The following is a 24664-nucleotide window of genomic DNA, read 5'->3' on the forward strand; positions in this document are numbered from 1 at the left end:
CAAAAGCTGTCATTGATTAGGGCGCTATTATAAAGAGAACTATGAAGACATTGGATGTCATTTGTTTAGTTTGGGTTTCTATTCCTGCACAAAAGATCGTGAAAAGGTAGCAAGTTGGGGAGCAAATGGTTTATTCAACTTACACTTCAACATTGCTGTTTATCACCAGAAGAATTCAGGACAGTTACTAAGGCATACCAGGAAGCAGGTTCCAATATAGTGGCAATAAAGGGATGTTACTTACTGACTTGCTTCTACTGGCTTGCTCAGCTTGTTTTTTTATAGAACCCAGGTCTACTTGCCCAGGGATAGCACGACCCACAATCGGCTGGGCCCCACCTCCTTGATACCTAGTTCAGAAAATTTTTTAGAGTTGAATCTCATGGAGGAATTTCCTCAACTGTGATTTTTTTTCTTTGTAGTAATTCCAGCTTCTGTCAAGTTCACACAAAACCAGCAAGTACAATTGAAGCATTGTCAACTTGACACACAAACACATCACTATTAAGCCTCAACCCTTACTTTCTTATTCATCCCTAAGATCTAAATAATCTGAAGAGTCCCACATTCTTTACAAAATCTTACATATTAAAATTTCAATCTATTTAAAATATCTTATTTCTTTTAATTTTCAAAGTCTTTTTTTTTTCACTTCAAATTGACTATAGGCTCAACTTCTTCCTTCTAGAGGGAAGAATGTCAGGACATAGTAACAACCAAAACAAAATCAAACTCTAACTATCTAACTCTGGAATCCACTCACAAACTTCTGTGCTCTTCCAAGGGCTTGGGTCAATTCTCCAGCTCTGCCCTTTGTAGGACACACCTTGTTTTCTAGGCTCCAGAGATCTGTTCTCCACTGCTGCTAGCTGTTATTCTTGGTTTTTATCTTATGGTATTGGTATCTCCAAAACATTGCTGTCTTCCAGTGCTACTAGACTTCACCAATTTACTCTCATAGGGTCTCTTCATGGTTCCAAGCTTCAACTTCTATTGAATGACTGGTTCAGTCCTGGGAATTAATTGCAACTGAAGCTGTACCATCACCAATGCCTTTCCAAGGCCTTTTATAGTACTGAGCCTCAGTTGCTCTTTGTGACCCCTTCATTCCTTCAAAACCAGTACCACCTGCATGTCTCTTACACATTATCAAGTCCAGCCACAGCACAAGATACAACCTTAACTCTCTCTGTAACATAGATTTTTTGTGATCTCAGAAAACACTTTTCAGAAGGTTTCAAGTATATGATGCTGGTATCTTCTTAATAACCACTAATGTCTTAGTTCCAGGTTATCAGCATCAATTGTACCAGTAATTCAAAGCTTTCAATTTAGTAGTTCTGGTGTCTTGTTAATCCCAGATGATTCTTGAACCCCAGCTGACCAAAACTACAGAATCTTCACAATCAAAATAGCAATATCCCTGATAAGAGCCTTTAATTTTTCCTATGAGATTTCACAAGTCAGGCCTCCATTTTCTGCACTATCTTTAACATTAATTTCCAAGCTTCTACAAAATACCCCACAAAACTTTTAATATCCCAGTGGTTAGTCTGGCTCAAAGTAGCAAAGTCCTTCCACAGTCCTCCCCAAAACATGGTCAGGTTGTCACAGGAATACCACACTATGCTGATGACAATTTGTCTTAATCAGGGATTCTATTTTTGCACAAAAGATCATGACTAAGAAGCAAGATGGGGAGCAAAAGGATTATTCAGCTTACACTTCCACACTGCTGTTTATCACCAGGGGAATTTAGAACAGGGACTCAAGTATTTCAAGAAGCAGGAGCTGATGATGATATATCCACAACGGGCTGGGCCCAACATGTTTATCCCCAGTTGAAAAAAATGCTTTAGATTTGGATCTCTTGGAGGCATTTCCTCGACTGGGGCTTCTTTCTCTTTGATAACTCCAGCTAGTGTCAAGTTCACACAAAACCATCCAGTATAGCAATTATGTGCATGAAAAACAAAGTTGTGGATCTAAATATATGTTCTATGTAGCAGAATAGATATTAGTTAGAAGGGAGAAATTAATCAGAATTCTAGTATTTATTTGTGCTAAGAAAATTATTTTGATTGTCAGATTTCAAATTTCTATTCTTTGACTGGGCCAGATTCTTTTACATTGTTGCCTCACCCAATTTTTAATCCTGTTGAATTAAAATTCTTAATAATAGGACCATTCTACAGAATAAATGCACAGGAAAAATACTGTATTCTATTTTATAAATAAATACAGTTTAAATGAGGTTAATAGTATAGATTCAGTTTAAATATTATTTCTAATCTTAATTTTTTAAGTGTGATTTTATTTTATTGAGTATGTGTTGAACCTACAGTACTAGAAATGAGCCCATTTCATGTATTTTAAAAGTCTCTATATGAGAGTATTGTGAAGATAAGAGGCACACGTGATAGAAGTGTAAAAAAAATGTAGTGTGTGGAAAATATGAGCTTTTGTTGGCATAGATGCATTTGACAGAAAGACAGAAAAAAGGCTAAATTAATGTGCTTCCTTGAAACTAATTGAAAATAGTAACTAAAAACTTACAGATATTTAAAATGAACAGAAAGTGCGGCAAAACATTGTTGGCAATATTATATATGACTATAGTTCTGGAACTTTAACAGCATCACGGCTAAGCAATGAATTTGCATGTCAGGAAAGTCAGTGTGAAAATTGCTCTATCCAGTATCATAATTTCACCTGGATGTTCTGGGTTGATGGGAGTAGGTGTAACTTGAAATCCTTTAAGGGAAAGGAAAGCCCTTCCCAAAATTAATCCAAGGCAGGAGTCCAAATTTTTCTGTTGGCAGGGCCTGAACTCCATCCTCAGGTCTCAATACTGTGTAGAGAGATGCAAAAAGCTCCAATACTGGGTTCCCTTTAGTTTTGGAGGTGGGACTGCTGGGGTAGAGAATATTGTAGCTGTTGCAGAAGTTGTTTTTGTTATGTGACAGACACAAGCATCCCAAGGCATGTTTATGGGGGGGTTCCAACTGGTGAGGCGGGAGTGGAAACTCCTGGTTATATCTCTTTGACCTGCACTCACTTGCCCAATGATGTCCTCTATGGCAAACGAGGACAGAGTGTATTATAGGGTTTTCAGGGGAGCAGGAACCCTTGCGCCTGTGGCTCAGTTACATGTTCTCTGTTAGAACTGGGATGTGGACACTCTGATTGCAAATGTTCAGGCTGTTTACAATTGCAACAATTCATAGGTAGCTGTCAATGCCAGCCTTCTGCAAGGCTGCACCAATCCCAGTCCTATGGCACAGTTCGGACCCACCCCCGAAGTAGGGCAGACATGTACAGCCAGGGATTTAGGTGGTTGTGTTTAAGGACATCTTTGCAATTGGGATTGGCATTACTGAAAGCAAGCTGTTTAATAAAGGGATTTACTGGGTCTAGAATGCCAAACTAGCTGTCTGATGCCTCAGTGAGGTGGTCAATAAAACACTATAAGGCTCACTCTCTCCTTCACAAATTTTGGTCACAGCCTCAGAAGGTCCTGATTTTGGAGGCAGTTTTCTTCAGCCCCCTAAGCAGACCCAGGAGACTTGGACCCAAAGCCTCTTGGAATAATTAATTTGTGCCTCTATGGAATTGTAATGGGATTCACCTAGAATTTTTTTTCACTACCCAAGTTCAAGTCTCAGAGAGCAAGAGGTTTTGGTTTCAAATTCATCATTTGAGATTGCCATTTCCATTCACCATATCACATAATCACCACCCAATAGGGACACTCTGGTGAGATGAGCAAACTCTTTTGACAGAAGCCAGCCTTCTGTAAGTGATTTTTGTAGGTTGAGAGTAAAAAGAGCCACAGGGCCATATGTGGTCACCTTGAATTTTAGGTTCTCTAGGACTTCAATGTCTATGGATTGGTACATATATGGGGACTTGTGGGCTGAATAAGTGGCATGCTGGTTATCCATTAAGTTCTGCTCAAGTGGGTATCCTAGTGTGGCAGGCTCGGTGGTGTCTAGATTTTGAGTGTCTGAAGAGGTCCCTTCCTCTGCCTCTCCTTCCTCGTCTGCCTTCTTGCTTCTGGGTTTTGGGCCTCTGGAGGGGGAGTAGTATCAGGAGGAACTGTAGCCAAGCTCCTGAGGGTTAAAGAAAACTTGAGGACTTTGTGTTTTTACATTTTAGTTTTTTGTTTTCCCCTTTTGTTCTCAGAGGGGAACCCAGGAGGGAGACTCTGATCAGCTAATTACAAGTCTAACTCTTTAAAAGCCATGAGAAGTTGGATCTGTTATTACCTAGTGGGTACCACGTGGTGAAGTGTTGTTAGTTGCCTTCAAGTGAAAGATACTGGCAGGGATCTATAAATAGTATCAAGGGTCCCATATAGGGAAGGCAGACTGAACAGCTGAAAGAGTCATCCCTGAGTGGAGGGACAGTGGCAAGTGCAATTGTAGTCAATTTGGGCAGGTCTGGACTCATAGAAGGAAGTTTTGTCCTCTAGGTCAACCTTATCCCCTAAAGAAAAACCAGTGGGTCCTAGACCCAGTACAATGTCATCAACAGAGGGGTACGGTCTTCTGGGAGATGGCTTGGCTTAGATTGATTAGTCAAGTGAGTCAGGGCTGAGCAGGGTCTTTAAGTCTTGGTACTCAGAGTTCTTTCCTCCATGTCAATAATTTCAGAGGCAGGAGGAGACAGAGGCAGGTCACTATTTTTCTTGGTTACTGAAAGGGGGAGAGAAGCCATTTCCATGATGACGGTTACTGACTGGGGCAGGAAGCAGCCTCTCTGAGGGATTGTTCCCCTTCTGACAATAATGTTGTAAATCTGGCCCCTCTGGGGTAGTTCTAAATATGTAATTAATAAGGTTCCAATAACTGAAGGCAGTTACTGGAATACTTTCAGTGCCAAAAGTGAAATAATTATCTTTAAAGCAGATGCCAATCCTATGCCAAGTTCTTTCATTAATGGTGCGCTCTTGAGAAAAATAAGGACATATGTCACCAACAAAATCTAGAAATGTTTTAACATCCTTTTTCTTTGATTTATTTTAAATCTAGTTCCACACATCTTGAGAGACTCCTTAAATTCCAATTTTAAAAAAGGGACTTTTGAGAGAATTCTTGTCCCATCACCTTACCTTTAAGAACCTGCACCTTAAGAACTTGCACCTCAAAATGCCTTCTTCAAGCTGAGTAATGTAGGGGCAGATCCTGTCCTGTAGTTGCTATGTCTCTCTCTGAAACAGCACAGAAAGACTTCCTTTCTAGATAAGCATCATTCTCTCCAGAGAGTCCCCACATGGCCCCAATGTTGGGTGCCAGTAGCCCAACCTGCAAGACAGTCAACAAGATTCCAGGATCATCTATGAGAGAATGGAAGACGAGAGACGCAAGGAACTGAGAGCAAGACAAGAGAATGAATCACATTGAATAATTTTTATTTTTTATGCTACTTTTATACAGGTAGAAAAGAAGGACATAAAGTATGGGGTTAGGGGATTTTCCAGCTAAGAGACTTTTCACAATGCCTTTTGTGCTGTGTACCAGGATGTTGGTTGGGAAAAAGTTCAGCAGAGAGAACAGAATACAATATGTAAATTAGCAATTGATAGCAAGATCCATGCAGGTGGCATAAATGACCTGGTGATATTCTATATAAGCTAAATCATAGAAGCTGAAGTAACCTATTAATCTAGACTTCAATATATTTTGTAATAGGTGTCTCACAACAGAGAAACCTCTGGTTCAACAAAGGCTCATTTTCCCAGTGTAAGGGAACACCATGGTGCTGAGGTGGTAGAGGGTTGTTTGGAGGCAGAGGATCTTCATGGAGGCAATTGGAGGAGGAAGGTGATAGAATTGTGAGAAAGGGATAACATCTGAAATGTAAATGCCGAGAATATCCAAGAAAAAAATAAAAAAGAAAAGGTTTTCTATCTCATAAGAATAACAATAATATAAATCAACAAGACACCGCAGAGTTCCCAGGGACTAAAATACCAATCAATCAGTACATATGGAGGGACCCATGGCTCCAGCTGCATATGGTACAGAGGATGGCATTTTTTGGGATCAATAGGAGGATATGTTTTGGTCCTGTGAAGGCTCAATGGCCCAGTCTACAGGAATCCCAGGGCAAAATACTTTGAACTTCTGTATTGACCTTTCGGTGAAGAGTAGGACTTAATACCAGGAAAAAAAGTAGAATATCACATACCAAGGCTTTAATAAGATTAGGTGGTTTTATTCTGTAAACAGACCAAACTGAATCTAGGCATTAGAAGAAAAGGTCCCAAGGATGGAAAACACAGAGAAATTATGTAGGCAATATTTATCAACCACCAATTTTGATGATACAAAAGGGCAATGCAGCCTTGTAAGACAGAGGAGACAGTATAAAATGTCAAAAATGTAGAGACCAGGATCAGAATTTTCTGTGTGGCTCTGGATTCTACAGACTTTCTCCTGGGAACATGACTGCTGTGGATGTGCTGAACCCTTTGCTTGTGCCTATATAGAATAACAATCATGGTGCCACTGGACCAGGCAATGAGAAAAGAAACAATTATTTCAGGACATACCACCAATGCTGCATAGAGCCAGTCTCTAATCTCATCATGCTCTACAGTGGAACAGTAAACAAAATCTCTGAGTCTTGTCATGTTATTTTTATTCATTTTCACAAGGATGTACAGAAGGAAACAAAATCTACAATCATATAAAAGACCCAGAGTAGGGAAATTGAGCAGCCAGTGTATTTTGCAGCCTTGGCTCTTTGATCCTTACAACAAGATTCCCTGTCACTGATGGTGCTGGCCTGGAAGACACTCAAGAAACAGATGGTGCTAATGGACACACTACGGACAACTCTTTGAAAATACAAAATCAAAGAGCACCCAAAATCAGTTAAAAAGAGCTTCAACCCAAAAGCTGCCAATGTGTGGGGCACTCCTATAGAGAGAACAATCAAGACATTGGATGCCAGTATGTGGATGATAATCAAGTCTGTAGGCTTTAGTATGTGTTTATGAAAGTAAATAAGATAGTAGGTAAGCAAAAATGAATTTCCCAGGATTCCAGTTGTGATTTGTAACAAGAACATTATTTTGAATATCATATTTCAGAATTACATTTTGTGATTGGGCAATATTCTCTTTAGATTGTAGCCACACTAATATTTCTGATAAGAATGGATGAAAATTATTAATAATGAGACCTGTTTAGAGGAAAATAAGAGGGGTTCTTAACGGTTAGAAATACAATATTATCATTGACTTTAGTGTATGTACTCTATGTACTGTAACAATATATTTCTAACAACCAAAAGTAGAGATTACAGTTCATACAGAGGATTTCAGGACACACCTGCATATTGGAAAGATGGCATTTTAATTATGCAATATGCAAACTTACGTTCAATATTACATTTCTTGTGATATGCAGTGGCAAGAGAGAACCAGGGGTAAGAAACATAATCTAACACTGTAAGATTATACTCATATTTTAGTCAAGGTTTAAAAAAAACAATTTTAATAACTACTATCAACTTCAAATATAACATTTCATAAAGTAGATTTTATCTAATATTAGTTTGTATAGAATGAAAAATTGATAACAGAATTCAGTATGTATCTATATATAGACAGACAGATAGATAGACAACAAAATTTTATTAAGAGCATTAAACAACTTTAAATGATATTGCAAGTGATAGCATATATATTATGAAATTATAAGTTAGCTTTTATGCAATGTCACAACACATACACACATGCATTTTGTGCACATGAAGGTCTGTGCTGTTAGAGATCTGGAGAAATCTTGTGTGATGTCGTCGCCCAGGAGATGGACTATAGTCTGTCCCAGATGTTGTTATCTGTTTTAGAAATCCATTTCACAGGTTGTATTCCTTATATGGTCACAGTAGAAGAAAATATCCATTTTTCTGCAGAGCCTCGATTTTCCAGGATTGGAGGGAATACAGGCATTTTCCAGCCTCTCTGAAGTGACCAGAATTTAAAATGAGTAAATGTATGAATAAATAAAAATAAATAAATAAATAAATAAATAAGTAAATAAATAAATAAATAAACAAGTGGGAAAATGCATGTGTAATTATCATTCATCACTCAGAGAGCTACAGTGAAAATGGGTGGAAAGAAGGCATTGAATTGATTAGCCCATCCATTCAGCACAGAAGGACTAAATTCTCAAGATAAAAGACATTCAAGTCAAGTTGTCACTATTTTTTTTTTAGACAACAAGAGATTCCATTGCAGATTCTGAAAGTAGCCACTCTGATTCAGCCCCTGGCTTTATCAATAAGTCAGGACCACTGGGTAAAATATTTCTCTACACAATTACAAACTATGTTTGGACAGCTTAAGAAAAGTTAGTAGTGTAGATTCTCTCTACACTGTTTCTTAGCTTATATTTTTGTTGTGTGAATATATATCAATTTTATTTCACAAAATTGTAGTGCAGACTATTAATGGGATCAACTGCCCCTATAAAGACTGCATGGTAAACATAAGAAAGCATGTAAGGTAAAACCGTAGAAGGAAAACATGTATGTGAAGCACATATGTTGGTGATCCGTTTTAATGCTTTGATTTAGCCTGGAATCTGTTTGTCCAAATGGTAAAGTTCCTTGTCCCCAATTGATTTTATAGACTAGAGTTTATTTACATAATAGGGTAGTCAAGAGGGTACTAGAGGCAGAGAGAGTGAAAGAAAAGAGAAGAGTAAAGGATAAGAAGAGGAGAGGCTGGCCATGAACACGTGGAGAGAGAGGGAGGATGTGATTTTTATCTATCAATAAATATGCCAGTGCCCAATGGGTGTGGAAAGGGAGGTTGCTTAGAGTTTTGCAGGCTAGGATGCATGGGCAAGAGGAGATGTACCCATGAAGAGGTGGGATATAGAGGGACATAGGAACTACAGGAGATAAAGCTGATGTGCCATGTAAGAATTTGGGTACGTAGATATGGCTACTTCACTGATTTTGCCCAGTGAAGCTGGAAGGAGGTGTTTTAGTAGTTTCTGGCATTTGGAATAACCAAGGAATTATAAATTTTACTGGTGTATGCCTGTATTTGTGTGTGTGTGTGTGTGTGTGTGTGTGTGTGTGTGTGTGTGTGTGTGTGTGTATTTCAAACACAAATCCATATAGCTCCTGAGCACTTACATATATTTGCTCTTCTAGAATGTAAGTCATTGTAGCCCAAACTCACAAACATTCACATAGGCTGCAGTTAGTGTAGGCTGAAGTGAGAATGAAAAAATAGTTCAATCAAAACATTAAATTGTAAAAAGCCTAAAAGTAATCAACTTAAATAAAATTAATTAAAAACAGTAAGAGAAAAAGATGAATGAAACATAAAATGAACAAAAAAGTGTACAAAAAATAAAAATAGCAAATTTTGGCATGGTTTGGGAAATCCAATAATATCATGTCATGACAATGACTGTGAATGTCACTAATATACAGTGAAAATCTTCTGTATCTGTTTACATGAAATAAATAAAATCTACATGACAATAAGCACAATCCTGAGAGTAACCGTAAAATTTAATTTCTATGTATAAAAAAAGCAAGGAATGGAAATATCACGGAGGTTATAGTCTAATAATATTTTTGTGAGTTAGCCTTCATAACACACACATGTTTCACATAATAGTCCATGATGAATTAATCAATATTGAAACAGGATGCCCAATTCTAAAAATGCACAGATCATTGACAATAATAAAGTCTTGTTTTCATATTTTATCTACTAAATTCCAAGGAATGTTTCACTTGTGAAAATCTATTAGATGTATGATTATGAGTTTTGTTTCCTTAATTAAAAAGGTAAAAATCACAAAATAAAGAAATTGAGTTAGCTTTAAGATTTTTGAATGAATATCAGCTGTTGTCTTTACATAAGATTTAAAATTACAATTGGAGAAAGATATCCCTAAAACCATGGTCTAATGTTTATCCAAAATGAACCTGTTGTGTAATTCACAAAATGTTAATCAAAAAAGTATTATTAATGTGTTCTATGTCTCTACTTTTGTTGATTCTTGCGGTGACTACTTAGCTAGGAGTTATTACAGTCTAGGTCAATTGCTAACAGGCAAAAATTGAAAATTTAACATCCTTGAAATTTTATAAAAATTCTAATTTACTTTAATTTCTTTGTGTGATGGGACCCCACATAAATTTCTAAGAAATTGTAGGCAGTGGACATATCCTATTATATCTGTGAAGGTTAAAAAAAAAAAAAACTTAGAAAAAAAGATAGGAAACTTTCTTGCAATAGCTGCTGTTGATTTTGAGACTTCTTATATGATAGCAACTTATATCATATCAGTACCACAAGCCCCATATATGAAGATAGTAAAAGCAATATACAGCAAACCTGTAGCCAACACCAAACTAAAGACTGAGCATATTAAAGCACTATATGTAAAATCAGGAACTAAAAAAGGCTTCTCACTAACTCTCCAGTTATTCAATATAGTACTGGAAGTCCTAGCCAGAGCAATTAGACAGCAAAAAGAGGTCAAAGGGAGACAAATTAAAAAGAAAAATTCAAAATATTGCTATCTGTAGGTGATATGATAGTATACATAAGTGATCAAAAAAAAGTCTACCAAAGAACTCCTACAGCTGATAAACAACTTCAGCAAAGTAGCTGTACGTAAAATTAACTCAAACACAACATTAGCCTTTCTCTACTCAATTGATAAACAGGTTGAAAAAGAAATTAGGCAAAAAATACACTTTGAAATAGTCATAAACAATAGAAAATACTTTGCTGTGACTCCAACCACAAAAGTAAAAGATCTGTACGACAAGAACTTTAAGTGTCTGAAGAAGGAAATTGAAGATCTCAGAGGATTGAATGTACTTTAATGCTCATAGATTGGAAGGACCAACATAGTAAAAATTGACAACTTGCTGAAAGCAATCTACAGACTCAGTGTAATCACATTAAAATTACAACTCAAATCTTCAACAAGTTAGACAGCAATTTACAAATTCATTTGAAATGACAAAACAAAACCCAGAATAGGAAAAATTATTCTAATAATAAATGAAATCCTGGAAAAATCAGAATACCTGATCTCAAGAATTAATAGAGAACAATTATGATAAAAACCACATGCTATTGGTAGAGACACAGGCAGGTAGACTAATAAAAGAGAATTGGAAACCCAGAAATGAACCCATATACCTGTGGTCTCTTGATCTCTGTGACAAAGGAAATAAACACATTCAATGGAAACTGGACTGCATCTTCAACAAATGCTGCTGTTTCAACTGGCAGTCACCATGCAGAAGAAGGCAAACTGATCCATTTTTATCTCCTTTTCAAAAGTTCAAGTTCAAGGGGTTCAAAGACCTCTTCATCAAACTAGGTCCACTGAAACTAATGAAAGAGCATGTGGAGAAGAGCTCAGAACACATAGACACGGGAGAATTTTTTTTCTAAACAGAACACCAATGGCTTATGCTCTAAGATCAAGAAAAGTCAAATGGAACATCATAAGATTGAAAACTGTCTGTAGGCTATAAACACTGACATGAAGACATAATAGTAGTCAACAGATTTACTGGTCCTATATTTGATAGAGGTCTAATTTCCAATATATACAAAGAAATCAAGATGTTAGACTCCAGAGAGTCAAAATCCTATTAAAAATGAGGTATAGAACTAATAAAAAATTCTCACCTGAGGAATACAGAATGGCTGAGAAACATCTAAAGAAATGCTCAACATCTCTTGTCATTAGAAAAAAATGAAAATCAAAACAGTCTTGAAAGTCCACCTCACACCAGTCAAGAATTCAAGTGACAGTAGATGCTGGCAATGATGTGGAGAAAGAGGAATATTCCTCTGTATTGGTCAGATTGCAAGCTGGAAATCTTCTGATTCCTCAGAAAATTGGAGACAGTACTACCTGAAAACTCATTCATTCCACTTCTGGGCATATATACAAAAGTTGTCCAAACTTATAACAAGGACAAATGCTACACCATGTTCATAACAGCCTCATTTATAATAGTCAGAAACCTGAGTGAAACTAGATATTCTTCAACTGAAGAATGGATATAGAATTTGTGGTACATTTACACAATGGAGTACAATTAAGCTATTATAATCAATGGCTTTATGAAATTACTACACAAATAAATAGAACAGATTCTATCAACCTGAGTGAAATAACCCAGTCATAAAAGAACACAGATGGTATTCACTCACTAATAAGCAGATACAAATTCCCAAATCTCAGAGAACCCAAGAAAAAATTTACAAAACTTATAAAACTCAAAAAGTTGGAACGCCAGAATATGGATGCTTGAGTCCTTACAAGGGAGAAAAAATATTCTTGGAAAAAAAAGTACAAGGTCAAATAGAGGATCAGGGTTTGAAGAAAACATCATTCAGAGACTGTCTCACCTGGCACCATATGCAGCGACCAAACCTAAGCATTATTGATGAAGTCAAGGAATACTTACTGGAAGAAACCAGATTTGGATGCCTCCTGAGAGGCACTGCCAGATTCATACAGCTAACCTTGGGAATAAGCCCATGAACCTCAAATGAAAAAGCCAGAACAAGGACCAAAGGAACTGAAAGGGTTGCAACCTCAGGGACGAATAGCATTATTAACCAAACCCTCTAGAACTACCTGGGCCTAAAATACCAAGAAATGAGCACACATGGATAGACCCAATTCTCCAGTTTCATATGTAGGAGAAGATTGCATTTTCTGGCTTCAATGTGAGAAGAGGTATTTGGTCCAGTGAGTGTGCATTTCCCCAGTGTAGTAGGCTGCATAGGCAATAAGAGGAGAGGGTAATTGGGAGAGAAAACACCTTCATGGAAGCAAGTGGTAGGCAAAGCAGGATGTTTTTGGGGTAAAGGGTATAATATTTGAAATGTAAATACAGAGAAGATGCAATAACAAAAATTAAATAAAAAAACTAGTCTCCTCATCATCCATGGTAAAGTGAGTCATCACATATTATTTTACCTCTGTCATTTAGCAGTCTGACAGACAGATTGTATTTTTTTCTAGCTACTCTCAACCTTATTTTGAGACTTATATTACAGTTAGAAATGACATGGATGGGCCACAATGAACAAAATATTTTAACTTTTTCAATTATTCCTTAATTATGAAATAATTTTTGTGACTTCACTGTCTGTTGCATGATCTTTTTCTACAACATTTTTTCTTTTAAGGCCACTGAGCACTTACCCAAGCCTCTCTTCTGTGCAGACTCTGTTACACAGGCTGTAATACCAAGTACTCACCTGGCTTCTTAACACTGCAGGACAATAGGTCATTGAGCAAATCCAGAAACATTAATAAAGAGCTGTATAAAGAGTTTCTCAAATATGAAGAAGAGGTCTGTGACTCTGTGACCTCACCTCCTTCTGGAGTGGCAATTTTCATTTCAACTTCGTTGACAGTGACATTGCAAAATTTGGGGAATGGGATCAATTATAAAACATTTCCAGTTGCTAATTAACAAAACTGGTTTAGAGAAAGTTCCCAAAGAAATATGATGTGTTAATAGTGTTTTCATGATCACTGAGTTCTTAGCAGGTCTCTTGAGGAAGGTGCTACAGATTTTGATTGCAGATTCATGAGAAAGTTCAAAAAGTCTTTGGGATAAGTTGTATTTCTTTCTTCACTGATTTCATCTAACTATGATCAACATAGTTATTTAGATACCCATTTTTATTAAGGAAGATGTTTGAGTGTTTCATGTGTTTTACACAAGTCTACAAATAATTTTTCTCTTCTAATTGTGTACTTTTCTTAACTACTCACCAAAATTCCATCTAAATTTTATATCTTTCATAAAACAATCAAATAAAATCTAAATAGTGATGTTCACATGTGCCTGAGCCAAAGGCAGATGTAATGCCTAAACAATTCAAATCCCAAAAATGTTAATGCTTCCTTCCTCAGCATTGGTTTGTGACTATTAAATTTCATCTAATAGTGGGACTTTCTAACTTCTCCACTCAGCTAGAATTTGTTTAGAAGGATTTTGTGCATGTTTTGTGCATAGAGTCATAACAGGTGAATTTACATGGATAAGAACTCTACTTTTCCCAGACAAAACCTGTTTACCAGGAATCATCTACAATCAGAAAATGCCTAACCATCTTTCTGACTCTTCTTCCATGATGAACCCTGACAATTGGGAGGACAAGTTGTTATATAGATTGTTTTGTGGGTCTTTCAGTCTCTTATTCTCAGCACCTGAAATAAATGTTCACCTTTGTGTTTTTTAATCACCTTAGAGTGGCTAAAACTTTATCTGACAGGACCTGAGAGAGATATTAAACTCTGGGTATAAATGAAACTGTATAGGGGCCAGCATATTACTGTTTCCAACTTATTACTGTTTCCTTTTAACATCATAAGAGTATTAAGCTTTGCTCTTGTTGGTGAACCAGCCTGATGCCTCTTATGATAAATATTCACCTTGTTAAAAGATAATTTTATTTCTTTTTACTATGAAATTATATCTCTCTTTAATAGAATAGGAATTGTTACATACCCTGATTTTTTTCTTGATCTCAAGACTTCTGTAAATCAAAAGATTTTATAGTCAGGAGTCTTAAACTATTATATGATTAGGTAGTTAGCTTACCAAGTAAGCTTATAAGTTAAAATATTTATTATGGAGGTCACCAGTTTATGGTTTTGTCATAAAACTAAATTTTAAACAATTTAAAAATATATTCTTGTTTTTGAAATTTAATTATAACTACCTTAACATTCTCTTTATCTTTTTCTCTCAAATTTAAACCTCTTCATTTCTCTCAATTTTATGATTCTATTTCTTTAACTACTCTCACATTCACAGAAACATGTAAAAATAGATACTATATATTAGGGCTAAAATGTTGGTAATAGATGACAAAATGAGACATTCTTCTCTAGCAAATATTATTTCTCAAATTCTTAACATTCCTTGGTGTTCTCTATTTATGGTTGTGGCTAAATATAACCTTTTTACAATGCAATATTCGCTAGGATCATCCTTGTTCTGGTCTTATTTAGGAAGCCCCATTGATGAGACTACATGTGTGTAGTCTCTCTGACATTTTCAGGAGAAACATTTTTACATCAATCTTCAATTCTTCTGGCTCATTGAGCACTCTAATTTATCTTCCACTATAATTTGTGAGCTTATGTAGCTGCTGTATGGGAAAAGTAATGAAAGAAACTGGAAAACACATGTCCTGTTGTCCTTGGCATCTCTGTCTGTTCTATTTCTCTCTATATATATTGAAAATCACATTTTACAAGTGAAATTGGCTTGGATCTACCTAAATTTATCTATATTCCAAGATAAACATTTAGAGAGAAATTGATAATCAAGCTGGTTTAGTAGAGTAGTAATAGATGATCCTTCTTTTTGATCAATGACCCCAATTGTTCTAAGTAGGTCAATAGATGTTTTAGCACTGAGCATATATTTCTGCCTAAACTAGAAACATTTTATATTCCCTAGTGAATTTTTTTACCTAAAAATGAATAGACAAAAATGTATTTTTGTGTTGATATGACCTGTTAAATTGTCAGAAATACTTGAAAAGAATTGGCTCATGGTAAATTACTGAAGCCAAAACTCATTGGTGCCTGATTCCCAAGGAATGGCAAAACTTTCCTTGGCAGAAATATTGTAAGTTTCTATGAATGATTGATCATTGTGTTGAGAGGCTCCACACTAAGTATTCTTCATAATAGATGTTTACATCCTGAGAATTTCCATCTTGAAAAAACAGAGTGGACAAAATCTTCCACCTGACCTTGTCCTAGACATAAATAATATGATGATTTCACAATTTCTATTGTAGCAGTGTCAGATACCACCGTAAATTCAATATGTGTTTATGTATGTCTGAAAATATCCTTTATTTTTCTGCAGCACTTTAGCCAAATACCTAGGACATAAGCTGTATGAGAAATAAAAAATATAGTGCCAAATGTAAATTGCTACTCCATAGATGGATTATGAGCCAATGTTTTCATCAACTTGTTCATTCTGATATTTTTATAAAAGATGTAGAAATGTACCTATAACTTACTTAAATTAATTTTTGTTTATTTTATTTAAATCACAAATGCTGTCTTCTCCAATTTGTCACAAACAGAATTATAACCTTATCAACTTTTTACTTTTCCTCTACATGGTTACCCACACTGCATCCTGCAATTCTAGTGCATCAAGTCTCTGAAAAATTAGGGGCATCTTCTCACATTGAGTTCTGACAAGTAGCCCTCTGCTTCATATGTTCCAGCGAACTCTAAATATCTCATGTATACTCTTTGGTTAGTGGCTCAGTCTCTGGAAACCCCAAGGTGTTCAGGTTTTTAAATATTGTTGGTATTCATTTGGTTAGCCATTCTCGTCAGCTCCACAGACTGTCCTGTTTCTCTTTCATTGAGTTAGTCAACATTGATCTAATGCTTAGCTATAGGTGTTTGCATCTGCCTCAGTCAGCTGCTATGGAGAGAGCCTCTCAGAGAAAAGACATACTATGCTTCTGTCTTCAAACACAATGTAGTGTCAATAATAGAGTTATGCATTGGTGCCTGGCCTAGGGAAAGGTCTTGAATTGGGACAATCACTTGTCAGCCACTTCTTTAGTCTGTGCTCAATTTTTGTATATGCATTTTATTAGAATGGAGTGATGTTGAATTAAAATTTTAAATGGGTTTGTATTCCCATTCCTCCTCTGTGGGTCCTAATTACTGGTGGTGGTCTTTTCAAGTACCATATTCCAACTGCTGCGCATTTAACCTAAGTTTACCTATATGTAGTCTTAGAAACCTCCCCCTTCCCAGGTCTCTGTGATTACCTAGAGATTACCCTCACCTCCCATACTAGAAGCTTTGTATGTTTATTCATTTAAGCGGCCCTCTGGAACTCTCACATGTCTGTCCCCATATTTGTTTCTACTCCCTGTTCTTCTTCCCCTCTCACATATAGGTGTTCTTCTTCTTTTTTTAACCTTCTTTTAGTCTGCTGGCTATATCATGGATATACTGAGATTTATGGCTAATATCCACTTATTAATGAGTTCAGTGGCATGTTACTTTCAGTCATAGTTACCTTTATCTGTATGATACATTCTAGTTACATTCATTGTGATCTTGATAACCTTGTCTTTAATTGCTGAATAGTATTGCATTGTGTAAATGAACGATATTCTCTGTATCTATTCTTCATCTGAGGGGCATCTGGGTTGTTTCCAATTTCTGGTTATTTTGAATAAGGCTGTTATGAATATAGTGGAGTACATGTCTTTGTTATAGACAAATGCTACACTCTTGCCTTATGTTGTAAATAATTAATATAATAAAATGTATTACATATGTCTGTGAGAATGTGTATATTATTTTCACCATTTCAGCCTTGTGTTTAGAACCCAAGCAGCTTGTATTTTTAAAAATGCTAACACAAAATTCTCATCAAGTTTTTCTTTCAAGTATTTTGGTCAAAAATATCGAAATGTAACTAATACATATTTAATACACTAATTTCACTAAGATGTATAATACAGGAAATGAAAGAGGTGAAAAGCATACTTAAGAAACTTCAGTAAAAACCTTCCTCTGTTTTGTGTTGTCAACAATAGGTTTTCCTGAAACACAAAAACTCTTGCTTTATTCTGCTCTATCATTTATTTTTTAATATATTTTTACAACTTTATTTTAAGAAGAGAGAGACATGTACAGATTTTTAAAGCATTTTGGCATAAAACTATGTGAATATATTTTTGTCAGTACATAATTAGTTTAGCATTTTGATAGTATGAATTGAAATTTTACTAGTTACTATAACCATAAAGTACATGTAGAATAGAAAGTAACCATTTAGAATGACCACAACATTTGCTTCAATGCTATTCTGAAGTTATCAACAAAATTTTGTGATAAAATTTTCAATTAATAAATATTACTTTATAACCCAGAATAACTTTCCAATATATGTGACTGTTTTGTTTTTGTTTTTATTTTTCTGTTGTTTTTTTCTTACAACATTATTTTAAAGAGAAATATATGTACAGATTTTTAAAAGAATTTTGGCATAAAACTATATGAAATTATATTTGTCAGAACTTGTTTCTTTACAGGATTGATAGTATGCATTGATTTCTCTCTAGGTAGCATAGTATGTGTAGAAAGAACATAACATGAAAACAGTCAAAAAATTTTGGTGTGTATAGATTACAAAAATGATTATTGAATACCAAAAATTGCCACAAGGCTTTATGCTTAGCTCATTATTTATGAATTAAGGTCTAGATGTACCACACTCTGAGAGGATGTTATGTACTTTTTTGGGGGTTTTGTTTGTTTGTTTGTTTGTTTTGTTTTTTTCTAAGACTGAAGCTTTCACATTTCGGCCTTTTTTTTTTTAGCTTCATATGGCCTGTGAGTTGTTTCTGGGGTATTGAGAACTTTCAGGGGCTAGTATCCAAGTATCAGTGACTGAATATTATATTATGTCTGTTCTTTGTTATTGAGTTACTGCACTCAGAATGATATTCTCTAAACACATCCATTTCCCTAGGAATTTCATAAAGTCATTGTTTCTAATATCTGAATAGTACTCCATTGTGTAACTATACCACAATTTTTGTATCCATACATCAACTGAAAGACATCTGCATTCTTTTCAGTTTCTATAGCAGCTATTATAAATAGAGCTGCTATGAACATGGTGGTGCATGTGTCCTTATTGTATTTTACAGCATCTCAGGGGTATATGCATAGAAGTGGAATAACTGGGTCTTCAGGTAGAACTATGTCCAATTTTTTGAGGAACTGACAGACTGATGCTCAGAGCAGTTGTACCAGGTTACAACCCCACTAACAGTGGAGGAGTTTACATCTTTCTCCAAATCCTCACCAACATCTGTTGTCATGTGAGATTTTGACCTTAGCCAATCTGACTGATGTGAGGTGGAATTTCAGGATTGTTTTGATTTGCATTTCCCTGATGACAAAGGATGTTGAGCACTTCCTTAGATGAGTCTCAGACATTTGATATTCCTCAACTGAGAACTTTTTGCTTAGCTCTGCACCCATTTTTAAGTAGGATTGTTTGATTCTCTGGCATCTAACATCTTGTGTTTTTTGTATATATTGGGTATTAGAACTCTATAAGATGTGGGGTTTGTAAAGATCTTTTCCCAATCTGTTGGCTGCTGATTTTTTTCTTGACAGTGTCCTTAAACTTACAAAAACTATAAAATAACTTTAAGTCCCATTTCTCTTAATCCTTGGTCTTAGACCACAAGCCGTTTTTGTTCTGTTCAGGAAATGTTCCAATGTGCCTATGTGTTCTAAGGTTTTTCTTAATTTCTTTTCTAATAGTTTCAGTGTACCTGGTTTAATGTGGAGATATTTGATCAACTTGCATTTTAGCTTTGTACAAAGACATAAGTAAGTGTCAATGTTAATTCTTCTGCATGATGAGTGCCTGTTGAACCAACACCATTTGTTGAAAAGGCTGTCTTTTTCCCACGGAATGTTTACAGTTCCTTTGTCAAAGATCAAGTGACCATATTGTAAGAATTCATTTCTGGATCTTCTATTATTTTCCATTGATCTCCCTGCCTATCTTTGTACCAGTGACATGCAGTTTTTTTAAACACAATTGCCTTTTAATATAGCTTGATGTCAGGGATGGTGATTCCCCCAGATATTTTCATGTTGTTGAGAATAGATTTTAATATTCTAGATATTTTGTTATTCCAGATGAATTTACAAATTGTTCTTTCCATCTCTATGGTGAATTTAGTTAGAATATTGATGGGGATTGCAATGAATCTGTAGATTGTGTTTGGTAAGATGGTAATTTTTAGAAAGTCGATCCTTCCTATCAATGAACATTGGAGATCTTTCTATCTTCTGAGATCTTCTTCAATTTCCTTCTTCAGAGTTTGAAGTCATTGTCATACAGGTCCTTCACTTGTATAGATTCACACCAAAGTATTTTATATCACTTGTGACTATTGAGAAGGGTATCTTTTCCATAATTTTTTCTCAGCACGTTTGTCTTTTAAGTAGAGGAAGTATACTGACTTGTTTGAGTTAATTTTATATCCAGCCACTTTGCTGAAGTTATTTATCAGCTGTAAAAGTTCTCTGATGGAAATTTTGGGGTCACTTAAGTATAGTATCATGTCATCTGCAAATAGTGATATTTTTACTTCATCCTTTCCGATTTGTATCCATTTGATTTTCTTTTGCTGTCTAATTGTTTTGGCCAGATCTTCCAGGACTATGTTGATTAGGTAGGGGGAGAATGGGCAGCCTTGTCTTCCCTGATTTTAGTGGGAGTATTTCAAGTTTCTCACCATTAAATTTGATGTTGTCTATTGGTTTGCTGTATATTGCTTTTATTAAGTTGAGTTATGGGCCTTGGGCATTGGATTCCTGCTTTTTTTAGATTTTTAAAAATGAAGGGTTGTTGAATTTTGTCAAATGATGTCTCAGCATCTAGTGAGATGACCATGTGGTTTCCTTCTTTGAGTTTGTTCATATGGTGGATTATGTTGATGTATTTTTGTATATAAAACCCTCCCTGCATCCCAGCAATTAAGCCTAAATGATCATTGTGAATGATCATGTTGATGTGTTCTTGGATTCTGTTTGGAAGAACCTTGTTGAGTCTTTTTGCATTAATGTTCATAAGGAAGATTAATCCAAATCTCTCTTTCCTTGTAGTGTCTTTGTGTGGTTTAGGAATGAGGGTTATTGTAGCTTCTAAGAATAAGTTGGGTAGTGTTCCATCTGAATCTTTTTTGTGGAATAATTTGGAGAGTTTTTATATTAGGTTGTCAATAAATGTCTCCTAGAATTCCACACTGAATCCATCTGGCCCTGGGCTTTTTTTGGTTGGGAGGCTTTTGATGACTGCTTCTATTTCTTTAAATGCTAGGGGACTATTTACATGGTTTATATGGTCCTGCTTTAACTTTGGTACCTGGATTCTGTCTAGGAATTCATCCATTTTTTCAAATTTTCCAGTTTTGTTGGATATAAGCTTTGGAAGGAGGATCTGAAGATTTCTTTTTCTCAGTTTTAGTTGTTATGTCTCCCCTTTCGTTTCTTTTCTTTCTCTTTTTTTTTTTTTTTTTTTTTTTGAAGAGGGGAGCAAAGTGTTTATTCAGCTAACAGTTCTGCATGCTATTTATCACTAAAGAAAGTCAGGACTGGAACACAAGCAGGTCAGGTAGCAGGAACTGTTGCAGAATCCATGGAGATGTTACTAACAGGCTTGCTTGCTCAACCTGCTTTCTTATAGAACCCAGGTCTACCTGCCCAGAAATGCACTACCCACAATGGCTGGGCCCTCTCCCTTTGATCACTAGTTGAGAAAATGCCATATAGCTGGACCACATGAAGGCATTTTTCTCAACTGTGTTTCCTTTTACTGTGATAACTCCAGCTTTTGTGAAGTGGACACAAAGCCAGCCTGCACACCATGGTTCTTCTCTCTTAAATCAAGAAAGTATTTAATTCATTTCTGATTTCATAAGAGCCCACAGTTAAGAGATTTAACAACTTTTTCTTTTTTTTTCTTTTTTGAAAAATTGAACAACTTTATTTTTTTAAAAAGATAAATGTATAGATTTTAGGCAATTTTGCATAAAAATATACAAATACATTTTCATCAGTACTTAATATTTTACAAGATTTAATAGTGTGCATTAAAATCTTACTAGTTACAATGAGCATAAAGTACATGTAAAACAAGATGTAGCCTGGAATTAGTCAAAGTTTTCTTTGTGTGTAAACATTAAGCATAATAGTTTTTCATTTTCTCTTTTCTTGGCTTTAGTTTTTTTCTTGAACTTCATATAGTCTGTGATTTGTTTCTGGGGAGTTCAGAACTTTCCGGTATCCAATTATAAGTGACTGTATAGTATGTCTGTTCTTTTATGCCTAGCTTATCTCACTTAGGATGGTATTCTTTAGAAGCATCCATTTTCTTCAGAATTTCATAAAGTCATTGTTTCTGATAGCTGAGTAGCACTCCATTGTGTAAATATACCACAATTTTTGTATCCATTCATCTACAGAAAGACATAAATAGGGCTGCGATAAACATTGTAGTGCATTTGTCTTTATTCTATGTTGGAGCATCTCTGGGGTATATGCCCAGAAGTGGAATAACTGGGTCTTCAGGTAGTACTATGTCCAACCCTCTGAGGAAACACTAAACTGATTTCCAGAGTGGTTGTACCAGATTACAACCCAACAAAATGTGGAGAAGTGATACTCTTTCTCCACATGCTCACCAGCATCTGCTGTCATCTGAATTTTTGATCTTAGCCATTCTGGTTGATGTGAGGTGGAGTCTCGAGATTGTTTTGATTTGCATTACCCTGATGGCTAATTATATCCAGCACTTGTCAGATTCTTCTCAGCCATTTGATTTTCCTCAATTGAGAAATTTTTGTTTAGCTCTGTACCCCATTTTTAATAGGGCTGCTTGATTCTCTGGTGTCTAGCTTCTTGAGTTCTATGTATACCTTGGATATTAGGCCTCTATCTGATGTGGGGTTGGTAAAGATCTTTTTCCAATCTGTTGGCTGTCGTTTTATTTTTTTGACAGTGTCCTTAGCCTTACAAAAACTTTGCAATCTCATTATGTCCCATTTGTTGATAATTGATCTTAGAGCACAAGCCCTTTCATTTCTTAATTTGTTAATTTAGAATTGGATACTCGCTTTGCCCTCTAGTAGTGTGCCTAAGGGTTGATCAATTTTTATTTTTCTTGAAAAACCAGCTCTTGGATTTGTTGATTTTTGAATGGTTTGTTTTGTTTTTATTTGGTCAATTGCTGCTATGAGTTTGATTTTTTCTTACATTCTACTGCTCTAGTGTAAATTTGCTTCTTTTTGTTGTAGAACTTTCTACTGTGCTGTCAAGTTGCTAGTGTATGCTCTCTCCATTTTCTCTTTACAGGCACTCAGAAGTATGAGTTTTCCTCTGTACTGCTTTCATTGCATCCCACAGTTTTGGGTAGGTTGTGTTTTCATTTTCATTAAATTCAAGGAAATCCTTAAGTTTTTTCTTTCTTCCTTCTATTACCATGCTAAAGTTTAGTAGAGCATTGTTCAGCTTCCATGTGTATATGGGATTTTTGTTGTCATTACTGTTATTAAAGACCAACGTTAATCCATGGTAATATGATAGAATGCATGGGAGTATATAAATCTTCTTTTGTCTATTGAGCTTTGTTTTGGACTATTTAATCAATTTTGTAGCAGGTGCCATGAGGGACTGAGAAGAAGCTGTATTCTTTTGTTTTAGGATGAAATATTGTGTTGATGTCTGATTATTTCCAATTGGTTCATAATCTCTATTAGGATCACTGTTTCTTGTTCAGTTTCTGTTTCCATGGTTTATTGATAAGACTGGGGTGTTGAAGTCTCCAAATTTTATTGTGTGTGGTGCAATGTATTTTTGAGCTTTAGTGGGGTTTCTTTTATGAGTATGGGTGCTCTTGTATTTTGAGCATATATGTTGAGGATTGAGAATTCAATTCACCCTGATAAATTTTCCCCATAGTAAGTAAAATGTGTCCTTCCTTATCTTTTTGATAACTTTTGGTTGAAAATCTACTTTATTCTATATTAGAATGTCTACTCAAGCTTTTTTCTTGGGGCCGATTGTTTGGATGGGTTTTCTTAGCCTTTTACTCTGAGATAGTGGTTTTTTTTTTTTTTTTTTTTTTTTTTTTTTTTTTTTTTTTTTTTTGTCTCTGAGATGAGTTTCCTATATCCAGGAAAATGATGGATTTTGTTTATGTATCTAGTCTGATAGCCTATATCTTTTTATTGGGGAGTTGAGTCCATTTATGTTAATAGATATCAAGGAATAGTGGTTGCTGTTTCCTTCTATTTTTTGCTTTTAGAGGTAGAATTATGTCTGTGTGTCTTTCTTCCTTTGATTTTCTTGCTTAGATATTTTCTTGCTTTTTATATGTCGTAGTTTTCCTTCTTGTGTTTAGTTTTCCATCTATCATTTTTTGTAGAACTGGATTTGTTTTCAAATATTGTATAAATTTAGTTTTTTCCTTGATTATCTTGGTTTCTCCATCTATGGCGATTGAGAGTTTTGCTGGGTAACACATTTGTGTTATCTTAGTATCTGTATGTTTGTCCAGGATCTTCTAGCTTTCATAGCATCTGTTGAGAAGTCATGTGTAATTCTAATTGGTCTGCCTTTATATTTTACATGACATTTTCCCTTACTGCTTTTAGTATTCTTTTTGTTTTGTTTTGTTTTAAACACTTGGCATTTTGACTATTATGTGTGAGGAAGAATTTCATTTCTGCTCCAATCTATTTGGAGTTCTGTAGGCTTCTTTTATGGTCATGGTCATCCCATTCTTAAGGGTTGAAAAGTTTTCTTCTACAATTTTGTTGAAGATATTTACTGTGCCTCTTAGTTGAAAATCTTTGTTGAAAATCTTTGCCTTCTTTTATTCTTTTATTCTTCGGTTTTTTCTTCTCATTGTGTCTTGAATCTCCTGGAAATTTGGGTTAGGAGATTTTTGGTTTTTTCATCTTCTCTGAATGTTTTGTCTATGTTTCCAATGTTGTCTTCAGCCCCTGAAATTCTCTCCTCAATCTCTT

The 24664-nt window shown here is 35.4% G+C and overlaps 1 pseudogene across 1 annotated transcript; it reads right to left on the reverse strand.

Annotated features, from left to right (window-relative positions):
- Positions 1 to 6208: 6208 nt before the first annotated feature.
- On the reverse strand, positions 6209 to 7077 carry LOC308439957 (vomeronasal type-1 receptor 4-like; annotated as a pseudogene). Its single transcript has one exon. The product of its transcript is annotated as a vomeronasal type-1 receptor 4-like (transcript).
- Positions 7078 to 24664: the final 17587 nt, after the last annotated feature.

This window comes from Micromys minutus, assembly GCF_963924665.1.
Source record: "Micromys minutus genome assembly, chromosome: 30".
NCBI lineage: Eukaryota > Metazoa > Chordata > Mammalia > Rodentia > Muridae > Micromys > Micromys minutus.